The 19065-nt window shown below is 41.8% G+C and overlaps 1 protein-coding gene across 2 annotated transcripts in view; it reads right to left on the bottom strand.

The window, feature by feature from the left end:
* iqsec1b (IQ motif and Sec7 domain ArfGEF 1b) overlaps nt 1-19065 on the bottom strand; it is a 65139-nt gene that overhangs the window by 21116 nt on the left and 24958 nt on the right. The gene's annotated exons all lie outside the window — the stretch shown is intronic.

The raw sequence follows: 19065 nt of genomic DNA, 5'->3' as shown, positions 1-19065 counted from the left end.
GTCTCTGCAGGATAACTTGGGACAAAATAACTCTGATGATGTCATTTGGGCTTGGAAATCTCCAGATCCACAGACATTATACAAATTGAGTAATGCTCCCCATGACTACAAAACTGACCCTAAAATCAGTGACATGCCCCTTTAAATAGCTAACAGATCATTGTTTTTCTTAACATTGATGCAAAACTTTTTACTTGCTGCACAATGTTTCAATACTATTAAAAAAAGGAACGAATTAGCCACAAATCTGTCTTTGTTGCAGAATGAAACACACCGATATCTAACACCTAAGATGAAGTGATGTCTGAATCCCTATAGTGAAGTGTAGCATAAAAAACATATTACATATACATCAAAACATAGAGAATAATGGTGCCTGCCACTGAGCTTGAGATCTCAATGTGTGTGACCCATTTGTTCAGGAGCTGCAGAATAAGAACAAAGAAAAGTAGCAAATCACAAACAGTGCTGTTGTGCAATGCAACAAAACAGTATGCACTCAAACTTGTGCAAACACCACACTGACTCAGCATGGGGGGAAAAAAAGGTAAATGGGCTGCACTTCTTGCTTTTTTATTCTCGTCCTCTGACCACTCAAAGCACTTACTCTACACGTCAGCATTCATCCACTCACACGGAGATCTAAACACAGATGGTACAGCCTTTTGGAGCAAATTGTGATTCAGTATCTTGTCTAAGGACACTGATATGCTGTCTTGAACTGCTTAAAACTATCAACTCTATGGACTACTGTGGACACCACTATGGACACAAACTTTACCTGGTGGGTGGTTTGTATTGTGAGTGTAGGGCGAAAAGCTTATTGTAGTTCTTTCACTGCTTTCTCATAACTACTGCTGTGAACATAGCCAATCAATTCATGAATCAGGTTACAGGACTGTTGTTGCCGGTGTGCAATCTGACAATGATTCAGGAACAGAGAGTTGACACTGTGGCGTAGTTACAGGTCAAGAGTTTCAAACTGACAGCTGATTTCCTGAACCTCACTTTGCCCTCTAGAATCTATGGTGGAAATGTGAGCTTTTCTCCTTGAAGCAATGTTTTCATTCGCAAAACACCATCAATATGATTTCATTGTGTTTGTCTCCAGCTGATGGATGAGGTGAAAAGGCTCAGAACAAGGACGTCGCTCTATCAGCGTCTATCACTGCGTAACCTTGTCAAATACCTCGATCTCTGTGGGAGAATGTGTCAAGGTTAGATAATAAAGGTGAAAATAAAAGCTTCATTCGAAAAGAGATTTGGTGTCGAGGGGGGCTCAAAGCAGTAAATACATGCAATGTGTATGAAGTAATAAATGATGCCTGTCATGGACATGCCCTCTGAGCACCGGTGGGGGTCATGTAAACATGCTTTCATTCAGCCTGTATCATCCATGAGCAGCTGGTTTCCAGCAAGCAACAGAAAATACACATATGACATTTTTGGGTGAATGAGGAAGAACTTGCATAATCAAGTCCATTGTTTGTGAAGGTTCTCAGTCATCCAGGTCATGGTAATTCTAAGCTTAGTCCAAAAGGCAACTGGACTAAACCGAAAGGCTTCTTTAGTTCTAAGAACTTTAGAAATCTTTAGAACTGAAGAAGCCTTTCGGATGAGAGGTCAAACGTTTTCAAGAACTTCAACCAAGTCCAGTTGCCCTTTGGATTAAGCTTAGAATGAAGGTTGCTGAACTGCTTACACAGTTTCTTCTGACTTCTAGAATCTAGAATTTCATCTGCCAGGTTCTAAAGATGAATGTTTCATATGTGGTAGAGCCTCCAAAGTCATTTGAGTCAAATGGTGACTTAAGGCTAATACAACTGACCATACTGAATACAAAAACGAAATACTGGATAGCTTTACCTCTTCTTAGAGGATTGTGTCTAACTTCTCAAAACTTAGAATTAGCCAAAAATGCCAAAAACTATCCAGTGTCAACCGTCACATACCCTTAAGAAGGCTGTTCTTAGAAGGAAAAAGAAAAAAGTGTAAGTTAAGTTACTACCTTAACAAAACAACTGAGGACCTCTAGTGGTTGGGTATTTATGACCGTTATCTCTGTTAAATGGAGAGGTGGAACCAGCATGACTTGATTGCAAAATGTCTTTGAGTTCAGTTCAGTTTGGGATATATGCTTTGAAGATCAATGGCATAATGTTTCTGCAAATGTTCTTTACAATGACTGCCACCTTTTCCGTAATCATAACCAAGAATAACTACTATCACTCTGGAGGTGGCAGATCAGTGAACACTCATTGAAAGAATTATTTTTGTCACAGTCATTTCTAACCGACTGGAAAGCACCGACAAACAAAACACTCTTCTGAGTTATTTTGTGCCCCTCTGTCAGGGGATAACATCTCTCATCAGGGTAAATGTCTTTTCTCTCTGTGCTGGACACTTGATGCTCTCTCTGCATCTTCATTCTCCTCCTCAAGCTTCCTCAACACATTTTTAATCGTAAAAGGAACAAACCTAATCAGACAGAAAGAGTCCTTTAATTAAACTGAAGGGTGGGCTGAAATACGTCTGCTCCAGCAGAGAATGTCTAATTGGAAATATCCATTTGTTTAGAAGGAAGGGAGACTCAGCATACTTGAAATGCACTCTGCTTGAAGGAAGAAAAGGCAGACACTTATAGGAACTCAGACTTAAAGCATGACAGCACTCAAGGCACGTTTATATCTTCAGTTACCATGATTTGTTGCGTTGTTAGAGTTACTGAGCAAGAGTTTCTGCTGTTGGTTTCACAATGAAAGGACTATGCAACAATGACAAACAGTGGTACCAACACAGGAAAGAGTAGATCAGGGCGAATACTCCTTGGGGAATTTAAAATACACTTTAAATCTCAATTTGTTTGAAGCAATTCTTCTTTGCCCTGTCAACAAACAGTCAATCCAACTCAAGTCAACTAACTGAGACTTATTCAGTTTGATTTTTCCAGCCGCATTAATATCCTACCCACAGAGAAATCCAATTTTAAAGCACAGGCAAACTGGACAAACCAGGCCACGGAGCCGGAAAAGAGTCCAAAGATTTTAGAATTCGACAAGGCAAAGGGGACTTTCTTCTTGATGAGAACATGAAAGAAGAAAATGGGAAATTGCCCTCTATTGATGTATTGTAATATCTTTATAATATAAAAATAAAAAAGGTTTTGTTTTATCTTCACCTGACAAAAAGGCTTCTGTTGACATTTTCTACGTAAGGACAGACCATCAGGCCAAAAACTGCTTAACATAAACAATACTGCGTGATTGACCTCAATCATACTTAATTCAAATTAGTTAGACAGGCTTTTAGATTTATCTAACATCACTGTCTATCCTTGATATCTGTGGTATGGATCAATACTTGTTTTCTCCTTCACTTGTTTCAGGACTTAAAGAAAAAGGCTTGTGCTTCAGGAGAGTGAGTCTAAGGGGACAGCATTGGAGGAGTAGATTGCTAATTAAGATCCAGATAGAGTGTCTTTGGCTGTGGCTCAGTGGTAGAGTCGGTTGTCTTTCAATCAGAAGGTTGGAGGTTCGATATCCAGCTCCCTCAGGCTACATGTCGAAGTGGCACTGAATCCCAAATTAGCCAATAGACCACTGGGAATGATTGTGATTACAGTTGGGCACTTTACTTAGCAGCCATCAGTGTGTGTGAATGTGACATGTAGTGTAAAAGCAGTGGTTGCACAGACTAGAAAAGTGCGATACGAGTACAGTCCATTTACATACATTCTGGTGTTTGTTTGTTGCATCATCTGGGAGGAAGTTTTACCTCCCAAAGTAAAGAGACATATCAAAATCTCCAAGCAAATACAGACTTTACAACAGCATGATCGCCTTCCAATCAAAAGGTTTGCCATAGCAAGTGAGATACCACACTGAAACCACAAGAACCATAATTGGTCAGCATGAGTTGAGTAAATTCAACTTCATTTTAATGTTTCGGATCCCGGTGGTGTTGACACCAGTTACTGCGGAGCTAAATGACTCTATATCACAGAGTGATGTAAAAATGTAACCGTGGGGAATACTATGAAAGGAGGACACAGCAGGACATGACGATGCAGGACGTATCCATCAAGAGCTGCAGGTAAAACATAAACTCAGACATTAAATATAAAACAAAAACGTCACCCAATTTTGCCTTGACACTGGCTCAACCTGACAAAGTGTTCCAGTGGGCCACAATTTCAGACAAACAGAGGATTGGCTGCTTTGTCTCTGCAAGCCAATGGGATAATCAGTCACTGGGAAAGAACCACAGCGAAACAAAACGCAAGAGACATATTAAAAAAAAAAAAAGGTCATATAGTAAGGGCCCAGCTCAATAAACTATGGATGATACACTTGCTATGACGCAACTCAATAACGTCTTTTGTTTTCTGTCTGGTAAATGTCCACTTGACTCAACTCCACAACTTTCCATTAAAAATTGTAGCCGAGATTACTGGAGCAATGTCACCAGAGTCATTTTTCTCTGAATTGACAAAAAAAACATTACACAACTGTTCTCACAGGCTGCGCAGCACTCCCAGTGACAAGTAAATCACCTTTGACTGGTGAAACTGTTAGAGTGCCCCTTTAAATTTCAAACAATGACCTCTCTGTGCTATTTTGTGGCTGCTGCCAGACAACAGTGCCAGATGTGGTTTTAAAACTTAACAGTGTTATCAGCAAATTTAAATGAGGATTACATCCTCATAAAAAGCTGTGGCTCACATTCCCTCTTCAGTTACATTTTAGTATTCTGTTCAAAACCCCACCTAGGACTGCTGCATCCCATGACAGAGCATATATTGCAGGCTGATAGAATTTTAATGATCTGTTTGAAGTGGAAGGTAGTGCGATGGATCCAGTGGAGGATGAAGGTCATCTGAGGACAGTTCTGTTTTCAACACCTCTCCTGGAGATGCCCTCTGAGTGGCATCTCCAAGTGGAGCCTCTTCTCACTGTGTCACTCCGCAGTGATGAATTAATTACTCCGACCTGCCACTCACACACACACAGACACACACACAGCCTGCCTCCTCTGGTGTCCTTTGTTTTGCTTTGTATTCACACTGACTGTCGCATGTATTTCACAAGTGAGTAACTCTGAGAATCAGTTTTAATTCATTAAATATGAGTTAGATGAAAGGGGATGAGAAGGGATAAGTACAACTCAGCTGCATTCACTTGCCTGACACGGAGTACGAAAATCAACCACTGGCTCGTTAATGAAGCACAAACCTTTGCTGCATTGCAAATGAAGCGCACTTTATTTACACAAAGTGTGCTGCTTGTAAATTTCATCAGCAGTTCTTCTCTGGCACCAGTTCCACCACATTAAAGGCAATTCATCCAATAAGCAGGAACAGCAATTTTGTTGGACTTTAATAAATGCTTTCTCAATTGATCTTTTTCAGAGTCTGACAGCAGCCCCTGAATGCAAGAGCAAGCATTAGTGTAATGTACCACCTTCATCACGGGACAAACTCAGAGCCAAATAAGAGGCTAAGTACATGTTGAGCAACTATTACAAGAATCGACTTCTACACACACACACACACACACACACACACACACACACACACACACACACACACACACACACTCAAAGTTGGGCTTACCAGCTGTCTGATTCCAGCTCCAGTAAGGACTGAGTCCTGTCAGAGGCACACTGCAGACACCACATGTTGCTGACAGAGTCCCTACACCGGACCTATATCACCAACCGACTCTCTGTTACTCCATCCCTGGGCTAAATGGAGTTTCACATCCTAACCGCACAGCTACACTCTGGGACACCTCTCGAGCTCTGGCCTTCTTTCAGAGCCGTACAAGGAGGGGCGTTCGCAGGAAGAGGGAGGGAATTCCTCCAGAGGAAACTGGGTCGTGTGGCAGCGGGAGCACTGGTGCCCCACGGATGAGGAGGGTCTTAAACAAGAAGGGGCAATGAGTAAAAAGTAGAAACGGAAGAGGGATTCAGTAAGCTTGAGCGGTGATGGCATCAAACAGGCTTTATAAATAGAAAGAGAATCTGGGTGGCAGGGGAGAAGCCTGGGGAAACCCCAGGATATACTTCTTTAGCTGCTTTGACTGTGAAGGTGCGGCTGCAGCAATAAGAGCTTTATATTAGTACAACTGTTCTCAAGCTTTAGCTCCGTATGGAAGACATATATACTCCTTTACAACCTCTGATCAAAGGCCTAAAAAGAGCTTAAGATGATACTATCACTGCTACATCCTTCTTACAGACAAAGCAGAACGAACAACAGCTGCTTGGCCAGTCGTCCCGCAGAGCTATCTTTTAAACAAACAACCAAGTTAAGAGGGAATGTTTGACTCACATCCCCTCCCATCTCTGTGCTGATGTTTAGGGTGATTTCCCCCACTCCTATTCCCCTGCTGAAGGCCCAAAGACTGAGCAGTGAGGGGCCTATCCATTTCCGTATAATGACATCATTACCCAAACAATGGGTGTGTATCAAGAGGACCAAAGATGTTATCGAACCCAGGCATCCATGCAGAGTGAAGCACTGAGATAACACAAATAATAGCTGTGGCTTGGGTATAGATCTGCCGGGACTCGGAGGCCCTCGAATTGTCTGATTCTGCACTTCAACCTCTGATAAAGCATATCTTCTGTTCAAATGTGGCTCAAGAAAAAATGCCTAATAACTCCATATAATGTGGAGAAGAATCCTTGACACAGTTTACAATAAGAACGAGGGAAGAGGGAGTTGCAGAATGCCTCTCTTACGGGCCATTTCAGAGCTCAATAAATGGGGCCAAATGTCTCCCATATGGTGAAGGTTCATGTAAAGTGCAGCAGAAAGAGATACCGTTAATGTAGAGTTTATTAGAGGTAATTATAAAGGGAGTTACAATGATCTCTCCCTGGATAAATCCCCTAGGCATAGTAAAGCCAGTAAGAACCATGATTACCATAGAGCGCAAGAAGATCTCAACCAATGAAAAATAGCCCAAAGGTGAAACAATAAAGTACAGCATACACCTGAATAATACCTGAAATAATAAAGCCTTGATCCCTGAACCAATCCAATCATGGCTTAGTTGACACTAATTTAGACATTCGGCCCGGCACCATCTAAGCCAGCTGCTTTCCTTTAGCATTAATCACGACCGTGATGGTGCTTTAGGTAAAGCTGCAGCAGTTAACACCACTACATCTGTTTGAATGCAGAGAGGGGGAGTTGGAGACACCTGCCTTTGATCAGACCTTGAGTTATTTTTGGCCCTCTCATCTCTATCTTGACAGTAAAGAGCCAGACTGTACAGTAGTTAAGAGAGAAGGGCTGTATTTGTACCCCCTGGATGAGTCTAAATTTGGGCCGTATGCTGAAAGGGACTCTTGACAAACAGTGACAGATTTTAAATTATTCAACAACTGTGACTGTCACTGTTCACTGGTAGAACAAAAGTTGAAATTGGCAGCTTAAGTGGTTCCAAAATGACAAGGACAAGTTAAGCATTTCAAAACAGTTTTTGGATAATAAGATTTAGTTGTATCTATTCACAATTATAAGTCATTTGAGAGTAAAAAGGAAAATGTTCAATAAATAAACAACAAAGACAAAAAACATTAAGACACAAGGTCCACACAAAGATGAGGTACCAAGCAAAAGCCTGGTGCTTTCACAATTGTTACGATGTTGCATTTTGCCTTGAGTTTGGTTTGTGTTCACATGGCAGCTTTTACCAGCGGACTAAAAGTTTTGATGTGCAAGGAAACTGCTCTCCTCAATCACACTCAACACAATCACAGACTTTAATGTATTGTTTCTCTACTTTTTACCAACGTTGTTCCACAGTTTGATCCATTCTCCTTCCATTCTCCTCTTGTGCATTTCCATAAGCAGTTGTCTGGTCAGCCCATATTTCTACTAGAGCCCTCACCACGTCGCTCCCCCACGTTTGTCCTCTACTGATTGTGCTGCCTGGCTGCACGGCTGTCTCTGCAAGTGCCAACATCCGTTAACAACCCACAATGCACAGTTTCTTGGTTTACTTACTATATTAAGTCCTACTTTAAGTCTGGTTATGTTCTCACCTTAATCTAGCCGGACTGTGGTTCACCTGGAAACGGACCGAATCCCGTCTTTTCTGGTGGACCATGGTCCGGTAGTTTGGTCCGCACCAGAGTTCGAATGTGTGTTCTCACCTGTCCAAACGAACCGGACTTTCCGAGTAAAGTCCAAAAGTCCGGACCAAAGCTGTCAGGTGTGAAAGCACCCCAAATGCAGAGAGTTACAAATCAATACAGATCTAATGTCTGTGCATTAGGCATGAGGTTGGAGCCTGGAGGCAATTAGCTTAGCTTAGCATCAAGACTGGAAGCAGTAGGAAACTTCTAGCTCGTGTCCAAAACTCATCCAACATCACTGAAGCTTAGTGCTTTAAAATACATTTTGTATCTTGTTTGCATCATCCATACATAAATGTGTAATAATAGTAATTTGTTGTTTAATCATGACAGCAAGACTTCAGGAAGTCACTGTGCCTGGCTTCTGCTCTCCACCAAATATAAATGTCAAACCGAAGTTCAGAGCAGCAGTTTCCAACATACCCAGTGCCCTGTCAGAACTGAGGTAGCATTTCATTGAAAACAGTTGCAATTATATAATATATAATAAATGATTTTAATTTATTCTCCGCTTACTTATTAAAACTTTGTATAAACTTATGATTTCTATATACTTCATACTTTCCTCACATAAAACTCACACAGCTACAGAGATATTCATGAAACAGCTGGTCCTTCTAGAATAGCTGAATAATTCTGACCAAGTGCTCACAGTGAGCTTGCAGAGAGAAAACTCAACACTGGGCGGCTCCTTTAGGTCTTATGTTCCACACACCTGTCGTACTCTGTCTAGACTCCAAAGTGGAAACAGCAGGAACTGTCGTCCTTGTGTAATCCCTGCATCAGTTGCTCCTCAGCAAGCCGGACAGAAGGTGTCACAGCTCTGGTCCAATTATAACCACCAGCAAAGACCTCACTCTCGTCATACCTCCATCTTCAAGTTCAAAATCTCCCCACCGGCTCCTAAATTCAGTGTAGCTAATGCCACTCCCTACACAGTGATACATTTCACATATTGCATGAGACTGGTTCTCATCCTGAAGGGACAAAAATAGAGTCATTGATAGACACTGCATTTTCTGCTTGGCTTGGTAAGTAAATTGACCCGTCTGTGCGAGTGGGGAAGCTTGAGACAAATGTGTCTGCACGTCCACCTCCCCAGATGCTGCAGTCTGCTGCTGAAAACAGCAGCACAGGTGATTAGAAACACACGGAGCCCAACACAACACAACTGAAATGTACCACACAGAGGCACGGGGATGGATATTTTCAACCCTTCTGAAACATTCGTCAAGCAGAATCGTTAATCTTTAAGGTTCAGCTTAACAAATTCAAGGACTTCAAGGCTTTAAAACTGTTGGCCAGACTAAACAGGACACCTGGGGCGCGGTTTAGCCTGCTATTGCCGCTGCCGTTCATACAGCTTTCAAAAGCCCCAATACTATCCTGATAACCACCTTAGGCTGTGAGTCTATTTCTCCTCTGAGGTCGAGTTATTTTTGTCTCTCCTCACTCCCATCTTTGCTGAGATCAGAACCTAGACATAACGTAGATATTGTGCCTTCACGTTATAATCAGTTCCATGTGAGCCAGCTCACTGACATAGAATAACACCTAACAGTTTTCATTTCTGTCTTCTTTGATTTGCAGCTGATCACCATAAACACATTGTTTTCTTATTTATGAATCATGTGAACACACAATTTAAAAATGTCCTGTAAAAACATCCTAAACTTGTATTAACATTCAGTGTTTCTCCCCAAAATACAATACGAGTATTTTTGAGGCCTGACAAGCACAATGAATCAAATTCTTTCCTCATAAAACATCCAGATTTACCAGAAAGCTGTTTTCTATCTCCCTGCCTTTTCTGGCCAATTATTGCATATCTTGAAATATGAATTTCAAATTGACTTGAATATAAATTCACAGCACCTGTAGATTAATGGAATACTGTGAAACGAATTATGTCTGAATGGTCATTTGTTCTTACAAAGAACTAAATCAAAAGAATAGAGAAAAAAAACAGAAAAAATAATGGATTAATGGAGACAAAAGGCCAAACATGCAGCCTGGTTTGCTTTAAATAACCCCTCTCAAATTATGTTTTCATATGCTTATTTATTTATATCGGAAAATATGTGTTAAGAGAAATGTGATATTGATTGTCTCTGCAAAACTTGCACTTGCTTTTGTTTTTCTATGATATTTACTTGTGGTAACTAAAGCGAAATGAACAGTTTAATGGGTTCTATTAATGAATATCAGGCAGTCTGACCTGCACAAGACAGAATGTATTGTAAGCATCAGATGTGCATCCTGGACATTACTCAAATTTCAAGTGTATTAGAAGCTTTAATCTAACCACACATGGGATGTAGGATGCAAATCCTTCCTGGGCAGGAAAAGAACATTGTCAATGAATAATCACATTTCCAGATTTGGGTTCAGAGTGTTTTTTTGTAGCAAAAAAAATGTGATTTTATTTGACCTGATTCTTTTTACACCCTAGTTCACCTGAATTATGAGCCAAAACTAAATGTACAAAACGTGGCTGCTATTTAAACAATGTTTCCACATATACGGCACACCAACAACATGTCAGCACATTTATAATTATCTCCTGTGTAAGCATCACGTCCTGTTTACAGACACCGGGGAGTAAGTCATTTGGACATGAAAACAAAGATCTAGGCAGGGACTGCCCTCATGCCTGGCCAGAGTCCAGCTGCGTCCCCCCCCGCCCCAAACTGAGCCTGGCTCGGGCCTGGCCCAGCAGGCCGACTATGTCTGTAAAGCTGTTTGGCTCCACTTCAACCCTGTAATCCCTGAGCTCAGAACGCACTCACGTGTGGCCTTCAGAGTGAGATGGTGGCCCTGCCCTTTCAGCCTCAAGCCTCTCCACCAAAGAGAGAGAGAGAAAGTGGGAAGAGGGAGGATTAACGGAACCAACCACCGGCTCCATGATGCACATGTATGTTGCTCCTGGCCGGTTTAGAAAACACAGCACACATTGTTGAAGACCAATACCAACTGCATGCAAGCATCTATACATTTGTTCACCATTTATCATACACACACAACATAAAGCCAGCAAGCTGCAGAGTCAGAGGTTGACAGATGAAACACAGTCGCTGTTATGTTGATGACCATATGGCAATAAATCTGTTCCATGTTTATGCTCGGCTGTGGTAGCCCCTCTGACCAGAGTGCAGTTATTTAGCTTATCTCTGCTAATCCTCCTGCTGTAACTCTTCCTCCATCCTGTTCCTGAGCTGCCTATAGGCTAAACCAACACATGACACAACAGCATTGCAATGAGGTACAAGCCAAGCAACTTTAGATGGAGGCTCAGGTAGGTTTAAAGGACTTACACAGGGGTCTTGTTTAAATAGCTCTGTCCATAATATGTATCAGGTATGATATAATTGAACTCACAAGTATACGTTTAAAATTTGGAACTTGGTTATGATGCAACAACAAAGTCTGTCCAGGGAAGAAACACAAGCACAATCAGAGAACCAGACAGTAAAGAAGCTGACAGCACCTGGACTTTTTACATCTGTCATTACACAGCGAAACTGTTCGCACACCACTGAGGTAAGTCGGTCAGGAAGGTTCACAAAGTTGGCGTGTGAACACTGACGGTTGTTGCCAAAGGACAGTTTGGGTGCAGGGCTCACCAGCGTTAATCTAGTTAGGTTAATTTAGTTATTTGTATGACTCGTTTCCCTGGAAATGTGCATCCAGGAATTTTGGGCAGCGGAGCTTCTGAAGGAGCACCGGATATATTAAACAAACTTTTCCCGAAATTGCAGATTCCATGTTTAATGTCTGACCCATGTCCAAAGTGGCCAAAGTAGTGAGTGACATAGATGACATCTTCATTACTCCTCATATGTAATACAATTAAGTTAGGCAACAATGAAAATACCAAATAAAACAACAAACTTCAATCTAGTTTTGCGGTCCAAATGTGATGTGTTGTAACCTCCTCTTATACCTGTATGCCATCCCTATGGTCCAGTGTAAAGGGGGGAGGTCTAGGTGTCCCCTCATTCCCAGATGTGAGAACAATATTATCAGCTAATGATAGGCATGGTGGCCAAAAGAATTCGATTAAACCACATCCCCCCTTCAAAGGCCAATCCAGGCAGATTGAATCTCAGATAGAGAAAAGAAGGTAAAGCTCTTCCTCTGACTGAAAAATCAATCAATGTCAAGCACAGGCATGAATCAAAAATGGTGCTTGGTTTTACTTTCTGTGTTTGTGCTTCCCATCACGTTTGAGCTTTTATCATCTTTTCTATCTTCAGAGTTTGTTATTGTCAGGTCTGAAAGCTGTGCAGACAATCTGAGCTAACGCGATGCTATCTCATGATTCAAGACAGGAAGCATTTTTCAGATGTCCTCCATAGATACAGATTGTGACACTGCATCATCAGTCGGCTCAGGAAGTTCCACTTACTGAGATTGTCAATAAAAAGCACCTCAACAATTGCCTACCAATCTCTAGATAACACTGAGTGAAGCAAAAGCTTGTATTCACAAACAGCTCAGTACCCTTTTCATGTGCAGCTGAGACGTGCCTTTGCCTCAAACAGGACACTGACAGATCCTGACATGTTCCGTTTGCAATGAAAACAGATGAGAGCCTTGCAGTGACGTAGACCCGGGGCACTGGTGGATGAGCTGCTGCTTCATTAGTATTCATAAACATTTTGCTATTCCAGGAAGGGCAGCCTGCCTGAGCGTGCTCAGACTGTGTCTGAAAATGGCTGGACATGGACATGTGTGAAGGAGGAGGAAACAAAACACAAAAACAGAGAGGAGAATGGAAAAGAGGCTCAACTCAAAGGGGAGCAGGGATCACACAGGTCATGACTTTAAGACTTCAATGTCACTTCCTTTCTGTTTCCTTGCACATGTGTATTTATGCATGAAGGCAGCTTTTTATCAATGTCAGTATACTAACAAAATATCAATCACATAGGGCCTCATTGCTATTCTGTTATTACCATAGTCAGCTCAGTGTGTCGTATCTTATGTTACGCAGAGGATTGTGGGTCAGAACAGCAAATAACATACTGACTTGCATGTTTACTGGATGCACTAGGAGATGTCTTTGTGCTACATTTGACATGCACGTATTAAAACACACTAAATATTTTTCTGGAACTAAATAGCATTGTAGTAGGTATTGGAATTCAGCCTTGGTACCGACAACAGGCTACAGATTTTGTATGCAATGGTAAGTCTTAAACAAATCTGATTCCAGGCCCTGTCATTGTAGCTGAACACAATCAACTGGGTACCTATCAGCTTTTTTGTGCGTGTTGTTTTGTACGTAAACATTTTATTTCATGTTCAAAATTAGCTAGAGGACTGGTTAAGTTGACCTTGTTAGCCCTTTCTTGTCCTTTTATTGCACTGATCCTTTCAGGCATTAGAGGCTGATGTATATCAAATAATATCTGCAGTAGACCCAGGTAATTACCGCCTCAGCTCCGATCGGCATTGATGGGATCACAAAACTTGTGTCAACACGATGATCTCCTACTCCTCTCCTATTCTCCTATCCTCTCTCTATTCGATAGGACAGCTGAAGAGAGACAGGAAACATGGGGAGTAGAGAGCGGGGGCCGAAATGCACCAAATGGATCGGCAGACCGGGAGTCGAACCTGCGATCAGTGCGACGAGGACTGTAGCCTCCGTACATGGGGCGCCCGCTCCACCGACTGAGCCAAACCAGTGCCCCGGAAAGGGGTATTATTTCTTGGGTGTTTGAGTTTTGCAGTTGAAACAGTGTGGCTATTTTGTGGCACCTAAGTTTGTCCATATGCCCTAAAGACCTAATAGTGAAGTTCAAATTGTTGATAAAATCCAACTTCACTTCCAATAACTGTTTTAACTGTATCACAAGCATGAACAGATTAAGTTTGTTCGTTTGTTGTTGATGTAAACAAACTCTCTCTTAAAATATGAGCTGTACATAAAGGCTCATTTTTGACCATGAAATCAGCAGCTGAAAAGAACAGAACAATCCAATGTTCAGCTTTTTGATGACATTTTAAACCAACATGTATGCATAGTCTAAGAGTGGCTTAGAATCATGGCAGTTTAAAAAGTAAGTCACAGCAAAGCGAACTCAATCTGCTTATAAAGATGTGATGTTAAAAGCTCTGGAATAAACAAGTCATTCGGCCTTGAGTTGAGATTTTCAACTGCTGCTACCAGGGTCAAGTATGAACAGTCAAGTCTGAATTCACATAGTATATGCACAGCTGTAAACACTGAGTAATTGAAAAGTTTCTAAGAGGCTGAGCTGTTGTGTTTTTGTTGGACAGAATTAGTTCAATTTAAAAAATCTTATTTAGGTTCACATGAGATTTTTTATTTTCTTACTTAGCATTGAAGGCTGAGGGGTGTACAGAGCAGAGTGTCTGTATCTGAGCTGTATTTGCTTTTTGTTCCTGGCACCAAGTGCGTCAAACTCTGTAGGTGAAATGTGACTCAAGTGGGGTGGAGAACTTGGATACTGCCAAGTTTTCATTCCTCTAAATATTCCACACACTTCTGCAGAAACTGTACCTCTCTGTTCCAACTTCTTCTTCTTGTAGCTGTTACAGTCTGCACATTTACACCCTCGAGAGGTGAAATAACATGCAACTTTGACTAATTTGGTTAAACCACTCGATGTTTAAACAAGCAAATATTGAATTAAATGTTTCATTAAAGGACTCAAGTTATTCTTAAATTCCACTTCTTGTTCTGACAAAAAGCCCACTTACACCACCAACAACAACAAACGGAAAAGGAGGGAGAAATTACGCCACAATTTGCTGCCTAACCCTACACCCCCCCACCACCACCTTTTTCCTCCCCTCTCTCCCCTTTATGTCCCATCCCCTCCATCCATTGCTCATCACTGGCACAGAACGGACAGCGCTGCAGCCAATGTGACTGATGGGCAGTACCCTCCACTGTCCGCTCTGAGCAGGACCATCAGGGCAGAATTATGCAGTCTGAGATCCTAGCTGAGTGGTCATGACAGGCTATGGATGTGCCTGCTGCCCCTGCTGCTTTCAAGGGCATTTTATCCAGGCTGGGGGAAAAGGGATGGGGAGTTTGGAGGGAGCAGCTGTACATCATCTGCTGCGGGGCACAGGACTGAAATAATGAAGGAGGTCATCTATTGTCAAGAGGAGCCAGAACTCATCGTGCTCAGGCCTAACAGGTTAGTCCCCAAAATTCAGAGACAGAACAGGAAAAGAAATGGAAATAAAAGAAAAGCTAATGTCATTCTGTGTTACCACTTGAAGAACAGAGCTTCTCTATGGAGCAAAGTGTCTACATCCAGCAGTGAATCACTGAAATGAAGGATATCAGTGATGCTAGACAAATCAATATACAGGAAGATTACAGTGAGGATGATAGACAGGAACCTACCTTTATTGTAAGTACAGCTGACTCCAGGCTTGACTCAACCTAGCAAACCCTGACTGGCGCTGGAAGTTTCAATTCAAGAAAGATCTCCAAACAGCAGAACAGCTCCTCTCTGTTGGTGTGGCTTTCCTCTGCCAGCTCCTGTCCTGTCCCTTTTTCTATGGTGTAGAACACACACTGAGCCTATTGAAGGACAGACAGCCCCTATGTCTACTCACTGGCTCTCTGGGTGCTGTTAATGTTGGCATCTGCCTCTCTTTCCTGCATGTCCCCCTGCCCTTCTGCTGGAATTTTCACCTCTGCCAAGGAGAGCTGTAAGGTTGAAATGGAAGAAAGGTTGTGTGCCGGCTGTGTGTGCCTGCCTCTCAGGGGAAGGGAGTGGCAGCCTGGTGTGACACACTTGATTACCCAGGCTGATTGGGGATTATTTTTGGCAGCTTCCAAAGGCACCTATAAGACGAGACTCTGTTTTGTGTGTTGCCCTGTAATTATCTCTTCTGGTCATCACGTCAGTTTCATCTGACACTAAATGCTTCTCTATTATATTTACTGGAACGCACTACTACATGACATGACATAACCAGTCTAAAAGTGTAGAGCAAATTACTCCTACAGCTCCTCTCTCTTCCTGTTAACTGACACCCTGGTGAACTTAGAAAAAATGGGGAAGTAGTTCAGTGAGGGACACTCCCACTGAGTTATAGTTAAATAGTGGAGGAACAAAAATAGCTCAGTGTCCATGAGACCATGAGCAATGAGCACGAGACACGAATGGTCTCAAAGGGTGAATTGAATTTTCCATTTTTAAATATAATTACATAACTTAAATATTGATGACCATTACAGTGAGTAACAAAAAAACATGGTTCTTTTATCTTTATGCACTCAAAGTACTGTGACTTTGCTCTGTTGGTCACTACCATAATCTAGGCAACAAAATGCACAATCCCTTGGACTACTTAAAACTCCACTATATATTTTCTATCTATTAGCCTTCATCTTTTTTTTATTGTTCAATGACTCATTTTCACAACCTTCATCCACATCATTTTCAGCAACAACGGGCAGCTATGTTCTGTGAGCTCTGAGAAAGCTTTAATAAACCGACGCCAATTGGCTAGGACAAAACAGCTACAGACAGTAGACAAAGTTAGAAACTAGCTAGTGTAGTCACACATCTATCAGCTAAAGAACTCTGTTGGTTACTAGCATAATCTAGACCAGGGGTTCCCAAACTTTTCCATGCCAAGGCCCCCCAAACAGCATCAGCTTCTGGCCGGGGACCCCCAAACCCACAGACAACAGAGAGTGGGACAGCGTCGATTTTTTTTGGCAGCATCTTCACCAAGCAATTCTTGTACAATGTCTTTGGTGGCTGGTAGAATCAAATCCTCTCCAATTGTGTGAGGTTTTTTAGCACGAGCAATGTGGTATGAGGCTAAAAATGATGCCTTCAGGGCCCGCTCGGGCACGGTAGCTTGCTGTGTGAATGCAGCAGATTGCCTGACCAAATGCTCTTCTTTACGTCCGAAGAAATCTACTGTTTTATCGGCCTCTGCCGGATGTTTTTGCATCAAGTGACGCTGAAGTTTCGAAGGTTTTAAACACTCGTTTGAGAGGGTCTCCAGACAGAGGACGCTTTTCAGGCAATCATGGCCATTTTTCTGTATTGCTGTAAAGCCATACTTAATGTATGCTGCCTCATGAGAGTGAGTTCTGCTGAGTTCTTAGGTTTTTTTGCAGCAGAGTCCTCCATGGCAGGGCTGTTGGTCTGCTCCTTCGGTCTATTTGTTGTCCAAAACCTGTCCATTTTGCACTAGCTAGCTACACGAAAGCTTGAGGAGCAGAGCAGCTTGATAACAACCGCCAGGTCTACACAGATTATGACGTCGTCATGCTGAATTTGCAGCTGTATTTGAGAATCCGAGATTCCGGCAGTTTATGTGTTGTACGGTTCAGGACAAATGGTTATTAAAAAAATAAAATAAAATAATTACAATTTTTTTTTTTTTTTCCTCCAATTTTCTGAGGCCCCCCTAGCGCCCCCTGGCGGCCCCCACTTTGAAAACCACTGATCTAGACAACAAAATGGACACTTCCCTTATGCCCTTAGATTACTTAGAACTCCAATGAAATATATATGTTCTATCTTTTAGCCTACATGACTTTTTATTGTTCTGAGAATGGCATAAACTATCTAACTAGCTTTAATAAACCCATGTTAATTGGCTAGCACAACACAGTTAGAAACTAGCTAATGTAAAGAGTCGCACATCTAGCAGCTAAATAGTAAGATATTTTTCTGGAGGAGACTTTATAGACCTAAAAGGGAGGGAATATGCAACTTAAATTCACAAGGTGGCCATTAACAGAACTTCAAATGAATGTTCTTGTAGCTTAATGTCTTCTGGGTGTGTAAATAGGCAGGTGTTGCTTCAGGGTAAGCCATAGGAATGTTATGAGGTGTGAGTTTGTTCTTTTGAGCTCGTCTGCTGCCCTCCAAATGATCAAAAAAAGAACTTTAGAAAGGAAGAAATTTGCACTCTTACTATACATTATCCGTTTAGCTTCTGTTCTGCCCAAATGGATTATCTGCGATAAGAGTTTCCAAGCCATTACACACTACACATAAAACTATTGCTGTAGCTAGATCATATGACTCCCAGTTATTGCGTCCTTGAGTGCAATCCCTCATAATCCCAAAAGAGTTCTTTACCATATGTTAAAGTCAATCTGCATAATTTACATCACATAAATCTGCTGATGCAGGCCTTTAAATGGACGCCTTAAATCGTGCATGGCGACATTAAATTGTTGCTAAGCCAGTAAACACCACATCTGAATTTCAGATCTGATGCCAAGCGTTTTCTGTCCTGTAGGTCCATTCAGCATTTGTAATTAGACTAATCGTGCATCCCATCTGCAGAACTGTCAATATTCATCTTCATGATCAACACAAACAGATCCAAAGTATACCTCATGCATACCAACATGTACAATTAGCTGTTAGTTACATTCAAGAGAGCACTTGCTGAAAAAGACCTAAGAGGAATGTGTCTGATGTGTTCTCAGGCTTGGCCAAACAGCTTCCACTAAAAATGCTTACTGTGTGTCTTAATTTAGCACTTGGACCTTGTGAAGAGACTTTTCCTGCCCCCATGAGATCCATTTTCCTCCCCTTGAACGCTTCCCCTTCAGATGTGACCTCTGCTAACCTTTTGAACTAGTACTTCCTCCACATATCATCGGACAAAGGGGCCCTCCTTCTCCACAACACACTGTGTAGAGAACTTATGTCATGTTGTTTCAGGATGTTCTTGTCTAAAAGATACATCCATTAAACATCCAAACATGACAAATCTGGCTAGACAAGCAGAGTGGTGTTCAGACATGCAAGCTGTGATACAAACCAAATCTGAGAATAGTGTATTATCTCGCGTAACAGGGTGTGAAAGGTGTGTCTGCTGCTTTTCAAAGAAAGGGAAGCTTAACACTTGTGTAATGGCTTTTGCTGCTCAATTTGCCTGGCA

This window comes from Semicossyphus pulcher, unplaced genomic scaffold (genome assembly GCF_022749685.1).
Source record: "Semicossyphus pulcher isolate SPU_LCO1_2020_fin unplaced genomic scaffold, fSemPul1.0.p SCAF_3, whole genome shotgun sequence".
Lineage (NCBI taxonomy): Eukaryota > Metazoa > Chordata > Actinopteri > Labriformes > Labridae > Semicossyphus > Semicossyphus pulcher.
This window is presented reverse-complemented; position numbering and strand designations above follow the sequence as displayed.